This window comes from Pinus tabuliformis, chromosome 2_2 (assembly GCF_031772625.1).
Source record: "Pinus tabuliformis cultivar Carrire ecotype Pingquan chromosome 2_2, CPIR1, whole genome shotgun sequence".
NCBI classification, from domain to species: Eukaryota; Viridiplantae; Streptophyta; class Pinopsida; order Pinales; family Pinaceae; genus Pinus; species Pinus tabuliformis.
In genome coordinates this window covers 482,408,029-482,418,006 of record NC_142300.1, presented here as the reverse complement: position 1 = coordinate 482,418,006, position 9,978 = coordinate 482,408,029, and the positions used below count along the sequence as shown (strand labels likewise).

The 9,978-nt window shown below is 29.1% G+C and overlaps 1 long non-coding RNA gene across 1 annotated transcript; it reads right to left on the bottom strand.

The window, feature by feature from the left end:
- Positions 1 to 5,454: 5,454 nt before the first annotated feature.
- On the bottom strand, positions 5,455 to 7,691 carry LOC149193449 (uncharacterized). The gene is made up of 2 exons (XR_016254451.1): positions 6,113 to 7,691; positions 5,455 to 5,979 (listed from the first exon to the last, which is right to left on the bottom strand). It is a non-coding gene; the product is annotated as an uncharacterized LOC149193449 (long non-coding RNA).
- Positions 7,692 to 9,978: the final 2,287 nt, after the last annotated feature.

Genomic DNA, 9,978 nt, shown 5'->3' with positions numbered 1-9,978 from the left:
CCATATATTGCTATGACAATGGATCTTAGACATAGAAACACTAAAGTATATATAAAATCCACTTAATATACACAATAAAATGTATGACATAAATTCATAAACATTTTAGAGTATATATAAAATCCAACAAATAATTGTGACTAGCACAACAACATTAATAAAATGTGGTTGATATGTGTTGATAGGTGTACTCTCTAGTTTTGTTGTTCAAAATATGAAGTGGATTTAAAAAAACTATTCGAGTCATTCTCGTATTCTCATCATTCTTGGAACTTGAACAACCAAAATCATTAATTATTTTAAAATACTTTAAATAGTGTTTGTTATCACAACAATTCTTTTAAATTTTATTAACATTTATCATCATAAAAATTCTTTTAACTTTGCTTAAAATAATTAGAACCCATTAAAAAATTAAAACAAAAATTATTGAAAGGAGAATCAACATTACATGGACGATAATTCAATGTTAAAACACATAACTTTAGCATTTTGTAATTTACCCTATATATATCCCAAGAAAAGACAAAAAATGTTTATTTTCTCAAATTGTAATGCAATTAACATAGATCCATTTTAAATACGGATGAGTAGAGAGGGATCCAATTTCTTTGCGTGTAAGCATTTTGTAACTTACCCTATATATATCCCAATAAAAAACAAAAAAATGTTTATTTTCTCAAATTGTAATGCAACCAACATAGATCCATCTTCAATATGAAAGAGTAGAGAGGGATCCAATTTCTTCACGTGTAAATATTTTTATAAGCCGATGTTTTTTAAATGTTTTGTATAGTTATTTATTTATTTTTATTTTTAGATTTTTCATAATTTTTATTTTCGAGGACATGAACAAAATTTCAATTTAGTGTTGATGATAGACAGACAACATTACACATCATACTAGATTGTAAAATAAGCCTCACAAATCAATGAATATGATTCTAATTACAAGCACAAAAAAAACCATATATTTTTCAAATAAAACAATATTATTATTAATATTATAATATTAAATCTAAACCCATAACCCTCACTCCTAAAAACTATAATTTTGGTTTAAAATTTAATACTGTATATTTTGAAATAGATTATAATTCAATATAAAACCCCTAATTTTACCATTTTTTAAATATCTTACACTAATACATATCCCAGAAAAACTAAAAAAAGTTTATTTCCCTAAATTGCAATGCAATGAATATCATGTGGAAAAAAAAATACATTTTTTAAACACTAATGTTTCACTCGAAGGAAAATCTAAAATTCCATTAAAAAAACCCATTTCCCCGTTCGAAAATCTTAAATTCCATAAAAAAAAACCATTTCCCCGTTCTAATATATGATCTAACATACAAACAACAAATTTCATTATATTATTGTATCTCAGTGTAAATCGAGCTCTAAAAAGTTTAGAGCAAAATCATAGCTCCAACCTAGCTTCATCAATTTCTTTTATTAAGCTTCCAAGTTTGTCCAACGTTATTCTATAAAATAAAAACTACAATTTGTACTTTCACTGCGATAATTGAAATATTGAATGGTTATGTTTGAGTTTTCTCGTGTGGCTGGGTCGGCGTGCTGTTTGTCTCCCCCATCCGGGTTTGACCTGCCATTACATGACGCGCTACCATTTACAATTATTGTAATCTTCGGTTATCGTGTATATTGAAGAAAGCCAGAATAATTTTACCAAAAATTTATAAATTTTATCAAAAATTCCTTTATGATACGTGGGAAGCCTTTTTGTGTCTGCAGTTGTTGAGGTTAAAAGAAAGTAAGAAATGTTAAAAGAAAGATAAAAAAGTATGAGATAATTTTTTTTGGTTTTTTTTTATAATATTATATTACATATGTTTAACAATTTTGGTGTAATAATTTTAGGTTAAAAGTTTATGCAATAAAGTTAATAAAGTAAAATAAGATCAATGTTATGGACATGTATTCCAAATTGAATGTTGGACAAAATCATTTGGGTGGGTGTTCATTTGGTTTATTATGGTTAAGGAAATTAACAAAGACTTTGAAAAAAAAAAGAGACATTATTTGGTATTTAATTTATGAAAATAAAGAAAAATAAGAGAAAATGAATGTGAAAGGTCACAAGATTGGATGTCAAGGAAATTGAAGGAAAATTACAGGAAATTGGAGAAAATAGAGGTCTCAATGATAAAAATGCTATGAGGATCAATTCAAAACCTTTAGTCAGTTTTAGCTTGGAGCTCTCCCTCTATTCTTTCTCTCATACTCTTGCACTTAGAGCATTCTTGGGGCACTCTAGCATTGGAGAAAGGAAAACAAAGGAAAGCAAAGGAAGAACAAGGAAGCAAAGGAAAGCAAGGATCAAGCAATGAAGAGTGGAATCAAGCAACTACAGTGGGATTACTTTGTAGAGATCCGGTTGCATGTATGATTTCCTTTCTAGTTTTGGCATGCATGATACATACATGAAAGATTTATAGGAAAACACTCAAAATCATGAGAATCATGAAGATTTACTAATTCAAGGATATATAAGATGTGGAAAACACTCAAAATCACGAGAATGATGAAGATTTACTAATTCAAAGATATATAAGATGTGTTAGCCCAATGTAAGAAACCAGAAATTTAATGCTTTTAAAATTTGCATCAGAAGCCTACATAGAGTGGCATCGAATACACTACTAAAATATAAGGGAAGGTAAGTAATACAAGAGAAACTTTTCATGGCCAAGTCAACAACAATGTAAAAAGTTTGATTTTTGCATTTAAAATTATTTTGAATTTGTCAATTTTTTTATTTTTGCACTTAGTTAGGGTTATTCCACATTTATCAAGTTGTTTCCTCTTTTACCTGACATATATTTTAGGGTTGAATCATGAGATCTAAACTCGAGAAGGTGTGTCATGTTATGTCTATAGTTTACTACTTTCTCATTTATTATGGTTTTGACTGGTACTTGACATGCATTTTCATATTCTCTATGGATTCTTTAAGGGGTGTCATGTCATGTCTAATGTCTAAAATGTGTATACTTTTTTCTTTTTTTTAAACTAGACTAAGAGTGAGTGCATGAAGATGTGTTACACTTTTGGGCCAAATGAAGTGATGAAATTTCAATTTTTTCATCTTTTATCAAATTAAAACTCTATAAATTCATAGAATCAAAATCATTTTTATGATTTTGAGACATTTTCCTAAAAAAATAATTTACTCTACATTAATTTTCTAAAAACTATCTTTAATTTCCTCACAACTATAATTTGATTAAAAATAAGTTCTTTATATAATTCTTTTTATCATTTTTTTTATTACACTTCATAATAATGAAATAATTATAAACTATAATATTTCATAAACATTTCACAACTAATAATACACATTTAAGATCATCTTAAACACTATCATGACTTTAATGGTTCTCACAATTTTCTACCATTTATTTGATTGCTAAATGTAAAACATCTATATTTGTTTGCAACTTTTATTTTCAATGAGTTAAAGACAACCTATATAAAGCAGCGAGCATAAATTTATGGTGTTAAAAACGTTAACTATGTTTTTGCAGAACCTAATTTTGTGTAAGCAACATTATACTCAAAGCTAACTTCATATTAGGATAAAGGTTATAGCGTTTTTTAAGATTTTGACATTGTAAAAAAATCCAAAGTTCAAGTGGATTTAGTGATTGACATGTGATAAATTTAAGTGTGTGTTTGTTTTTTAAATTATTATTTAAAATTTAAAAGATCGTATAGTATATAATTTTTTTTTGTAAATTTTTATTGTTAAAATATATTTTTTATTTTACAAATAAAACATTTTATGTAATAATTTCATGTTTAAATGATAATAAATTATTTAATATTTTGACGTAATTTATTTTTATATAAATAGATATGTTATGCCTGTTTAATTGATTATTTATATAATTTTATGTAATTTCATGTAAAGTAATTAGAAATAAAAAAAAATATGTGAGTAAGATTTTTAAACTTTATATTTGTAAAAAATATTTTAATTAGTGATATCAACTTCATATATATAATAATAATAAAAAATATATATTTTAAAGTTGTAGAATAAAATATCAATGTGGGTTAGGAATAAAATATTTTAATATGAATTAATATTGACGTATAGTTAAAAATATATTAATAATAAAAAAATCATTTTAATATATATGTTTTGTAATATCTATGGCATTCAAAAATACAATTTAAATAATGAAAAATTACACATTGTTTTTTTGGACTCTAAAATAAATTTGCATATAAATAAATTTGATATCTCTCAACTCATGTTAGATCCCTGCTTAAGATAAATCTATATTATTAATCTAATTTTATTTTTAAATGATCATTATTTTACACTCACATTAGCTTTATTTATATTATCAATTTATTTTATAAAATATATTATACTAAATATATTATAAAATTTATAATGATTTGATCCATAAAATCTTAAATAAATAATAATTAAATCAGTTAACACACTTCTTGATGTAAAATCACTCTTTCAATTCCCCACCCCCAATAAATACTACTTAGGTACAATATTTATCCTTATTCTTCCATTAAATTTTATGTTTTATCTTTAATTACTTTTATCCTTCTATTAGGTTTTGTGTTTTATCTTTAAATATCTGAAGATATTAGTTGTCTCAACACAATAGCTCTCCTTCCATTACTTTTGTGTTTCATCTTTTAATTTTGTAGGTTAAATTTACAGGGGTGAGCTGAGCTGAGCTGGCATTCCCGATATAATAACTATCATCTTCATTTCATCAATTATCCACCGAGTTTAAGCGTCTTATCCAACTTTTTAATAAATAAAAACTATAAAATGTCAAAGTATTGAATATAAAATACAATTTAAATTTTTTTGGTGTAACATTTTAAATTTTGAAGCATGAAGGCGACGTCATCATTATCAATGAATTTTACAATGCAGAGGGGATGCAATCAGCAATCCATTGAGGACACAAAGTAGTCTCAACTTTCAAACATGTATAAAGCTGGTGTTATGATGCTACTGGTGTTCATGGAATTCCCTGGAACTACTGCAACTTTTAATCACATGTATAATCCCTCGGATGATAGTTATCTTTGGCTTGAATTTGTTTTGAATGGACACACGCTGGAGGAAGCTCATCAATTCCCATCATCCATGGACAAGGGTCAGGGGAAAACACCAGGGACTTGGAGGCTTTATTCTCATTCCGAGAGGCGATTAAACCCGATACCACTGGAACGCTGTCGAACTGGGCCACTGAGAACTCAAAGAACTTATGTTCGTGGAATGGTATTTCCTGCAGACAACACACGAAAAGAGTGGTCGCAATAATCCTCCTCAATTATAGGGTTGGAAGGTACCCTTTCCCCGTCTCTTGGCAACCTCTCGTTATTGCTCACTTTGAATATTTTTCATATAATATTTGAAAGAATCAGAATTTGGACAACTTAAAGTACTACTGGAATATTAATTGACATCCCCTTTATTTTGCAATGGGTTTTAATCCAAAAGCTTTGTCTAGTTGCACACACCTCAAATGGATTCAATTTCCATATAACTTTTGAGAGATGGACCAGCCAACAGGATTTGGGTGTGGAGAAGAACCACTGCACTGCACGCCTCTGGCTGGTCTCATCTTTATGCATTTTTTCTTTGAAATGAAACCACAATCACAGATTTGAACCTCTGTATCTGTTCGGATTTGTCAACAATGGCAGTTACATAAAATGCTCAGATACTTGGCTAACTAGTCCAGAGTAATTGTTGAGAAAGAGGAACAAGTATTTGCCCTTTCAGACAAATAGTAGGCTCTTAAGGCTTTTTATGCTATTGTTAAGCAAGTATACTCTGTTCATTTCACCAGATATTACAAATGTTTATGATTGCAAATTCTCAGAACTTGTCATGGTGGTGAATTTACCGTTGGATAAAACCAACACCATAACAAACCAGCTTGAAAGATCCGTTTAGATAAACACCTGCACAGTTATTATAATAAGTAAATAAGATCTGTGATCAATTCACAAAGACAAAAACCATATGAACAATTAAGGGAAACAAAACCCACTGCTCAACATAAAATTCTAAGGTCACCCAAAAAGTGATAGGTACCTGCAAAATCAGAGTCACTGCATTTGCATTTTCTATTAAATCCAGCAGCTTGATAGAATTAGCCCAGGATTCTGGCCCTTGATCAAGAAGTGATTACACCGACGAAGATTGTTATAGAAGCTGCAATTGCTGTGTCCATATTCCCATTGAGCAGCACACTGGATACAGTTGGCCGAGGAACAATGAACATAGAAAACTGACATAGATGCTAGAAAGCCTCTGTCCAGTTGCCATTGAGTATTAACTGAAACTTTGATGCAAATAGCCAAATATTGTAAAATATAGACAAAGAAGGGATTAGAATGAGAACACAGAACTGCGATCGGCTGAAAATATTTGTTCAACTCTCAAATCGGTAGTTGCTTTAGCTATTCTGCCACAGTTTATTTGCATATAGATTTAAGGTCAACTCATGATGGCATCTTATATCTTGCTATTGAGGCTACTTCTTCCCAGGCTTAAGAAGGCCAACTGACTCAAACTTGCAATGGTTTCACCCCTGCAGTCCTTAAAACCATGTGCCCATATAACAGCAGAACTGTTATTTATATAGCAGTATCAATGTAATGGTGGTATCCATTGAATGAATCCACAACCACTATCCAAAAATTACAGATCTGGGGTTAAAGATGAGTTCGATCTAACTGGATCCAACTCAAACAGATACAGAGAATCAAGAAGGGTTCAGAATCTCAAACAAGTCGAAAAACTTCCACACTCAAACAGATACAGAGAATCAAGATGGGTTCAGAATCTAAACAAGTTGAAAAACTTCCACTAATACCATCAATAGTATGGACCCTCTCACACTTTTATATACAAAAGTTTCATCCATTGAAGGTGAGCACAATTAGACATTTCTCTTGAAATAAAATCCCACAGCGAACTAAAACTGAGTTCCTGTATTCCCCAGGAGAGCTTTATGCTACACAAACTCTGATGGAATTCTTTCATTGTCAAATATTTTTTATGAGAAAGATTAAGAGTGAGCAATAGCTAGAGGCTATCAAGAAATGGGGAAAGGGTACCTTCCAATCCTAATTGCGAAAAGATTATGGGGACCACTTCTCCGGTGTGGTCTGTGCACCAAATACCATTCAACGGACATGCGTTCTGTGAGTTCTCAGCAGTAAATTTGGTCATCAAACCAGTTGAATCAAATTTAACTGTCTTTCTGAAGGACAAAAGAGCCTCCGGGTCTCTGAATTTCTCAAACCACCCGCGTCCATGGATGATGTGAATTAACGAACTTCCTCCAGCGTGCGTTCATTCAAACAAATTCACCACAAGAAAGCTGCCACCCAAGAGCTCATACAGATCATCATATAAACGATCTACTTAATCATCTGAATATGGCTTCTTAGAGCGACTAATAGTTGCAGCAGTTACAGTGGTTGCAGCCATGGCGGAGGCCATGACCACAAACCACAGAAGCCACATCAGAAAACCTCCAACTACCTTGAGTCGTGAATTCCATATGTTTGTGTGTCTATAAATAGATACAAATCTAATAAGGACTCTGTCGTGGCGCGTGGGTGGTCCACATGAGTTGTATCTCATGGAATTAGCTAAAGTGGAATTAGGTGTAGAATGCTAAATTAACTTTTTGACACACACCTCAAATTGCGGAAGAAAACCCACGGCTTTACTGTAGCTGAAGAGCCGGCAGCTTTATTTTGTTAAATGTGTTTGGAAGTGGCTCTGTAGGTGGACGAATTGCTTGATGGTTAAAGTGGTTGGAATTCGTTTAAAAAATTTTAAAATTTTTTAAAAATCCTGTATTAATTAATTATATATATATATATATATTTTTAAAGTGGAAATCAATTCAACATTATTAAAAATGTCTAATACTCAAAACCTTAAAGTTTGATTCTCTGCCAAATTTTATCTCATTAAAATCTCCATGATTTTAAAGAAAAAACAGTCTGAGAATTTCCATAATTTTCGTGGGAAAAAAACCAGTGTGGTGAGTTCCACTGAGATCCAATTCCACGCGTGCTGAAAGGTCGGTATCAGGATTGGAATTTGAGTTGTTGATCTGCCTACGGAATTTGAATAGCAGATATGATGGGATAGAAAAAAAAGTGATATGGACACCAATATCCCCTTTCAACGGCGGTGTGTCTTAAATTGCCACTAATACAAATATGGTCCCTGAGTTCAAACCAGGGTTGAAAATCGATGGGTAAATTATTTATTATGTGCTGATTTGTTTATTAAATATAATATAAAGTTCAAGTTCGAAGAAATTATAATAAATATTAGTTGAGAATTTGAAAAATTATTAATTAATTAATAATGTTATTTTAAATTTTTTTATATTTGAATAATTGTTATTTTTATTAGATTTAAAAAAAAATATTATATATATATATATATATATATATAATTTAATTTAATTATTTTTAATAAATATTATTGCAAATTAATTGAATAGGGAGATTTATTTTACAATTTAGTGTGAGGAGATGTGTAATTTAGTTTTGTTCAACTTGGAGTTGATACATGTCTTCTAAAAAATACTTTAAATGAAAAACATTGTTACGTATAATAAAAACATAAATAATTATATATATTTGTTTAGTCTTAATTAAACACAGTGTAAAACATTAATAATAAGGTTCGTATTTTTCTCACTTGGTTAGTTGATATTTCACTTTCATCCTTTGAATAATAAATAAAATATTTCAATTTATATTAAATAATATAATTTTATATAACTTTATAGAGATAAAATAATTAAAATAAAAAAAATATATTTATATTATAAATATTTCAATATAAAACTTAAATAAACTATTTAAATATCCATATTAATTAATATATTTCAATATTATATGTGTGTTAATGTTTACCTTCATAAAATATTTCAATGCCCGAAAGGAAAAAGTAATTAAAGGTAAAAAAAATTAAAAGAACTATAAAATAAAATTGTGGCCATATGTAAAATTGCACTAGTGTGTTTAAACAAACAAACAAATTAAAAAATTTTACAATTTATTTTACAATTCAAATGCTCTTATTAATTATATTTACCAAACATTTTTAACCATCTATTTATTTTACATTACCATTGTCCTGAGGGAAATCTCTGGCCATAATCCAATGAAAAATTCTTAAAAAAATAATGGATAGTTTTTAAAACATTATTTTTATGGTTGAAGTGGATTTAGCAAAATTTTCTTAGACACCCAAAATCCTAAAAAGTTACAACTGTAACCCAAAATTTTAAAAAATCCATTATTTTTTTCAAAATCATGTTAAAATTTCTATTATTTTCTAAATAAAATTTTGCATTTATAGGTACTCATTTTACATTTTCATTAATCTTTTACGAATAATTTCCACGGAGATGATCAAAAAATAGAACCCACTTATAAGAGTGAATTGTACAATGAAGTTTTGTCAAGCCCACCATAATGTGTAGGTGACATTTAAAATGCTATAAGCTCAACGAATAATTATTATATTGAAGGAGTTTTTTTTTTTAATTGGGAGATTTTTGTGTTTTATAATTTAATTTTAGATTCATAATTTAAGTAAAAAAAAATTCGATTATATATATATATATATATATATATATATATATATATTGCACATGATGTGCATGATATGATTGCTGGGGGCTTTCGCATCCCAGTAGTGTTCGATTTCTGGGGCGGCTTTCACTGTGGCCCCCCTCGCTACGGCGACATTTGTAACGGCTATGCCGTATTCTGCTGGCTTCGGCCATATTGATTGTAATCTGTGGGCTTCGGCCGTATGAGGATTTCTCCCTGAAAATATATAAAATATTAATAATAATATTATCAAGTTTATTGCAATTTTATTTTAGTTTTTAATTTTATATTTAATTAAAAAAA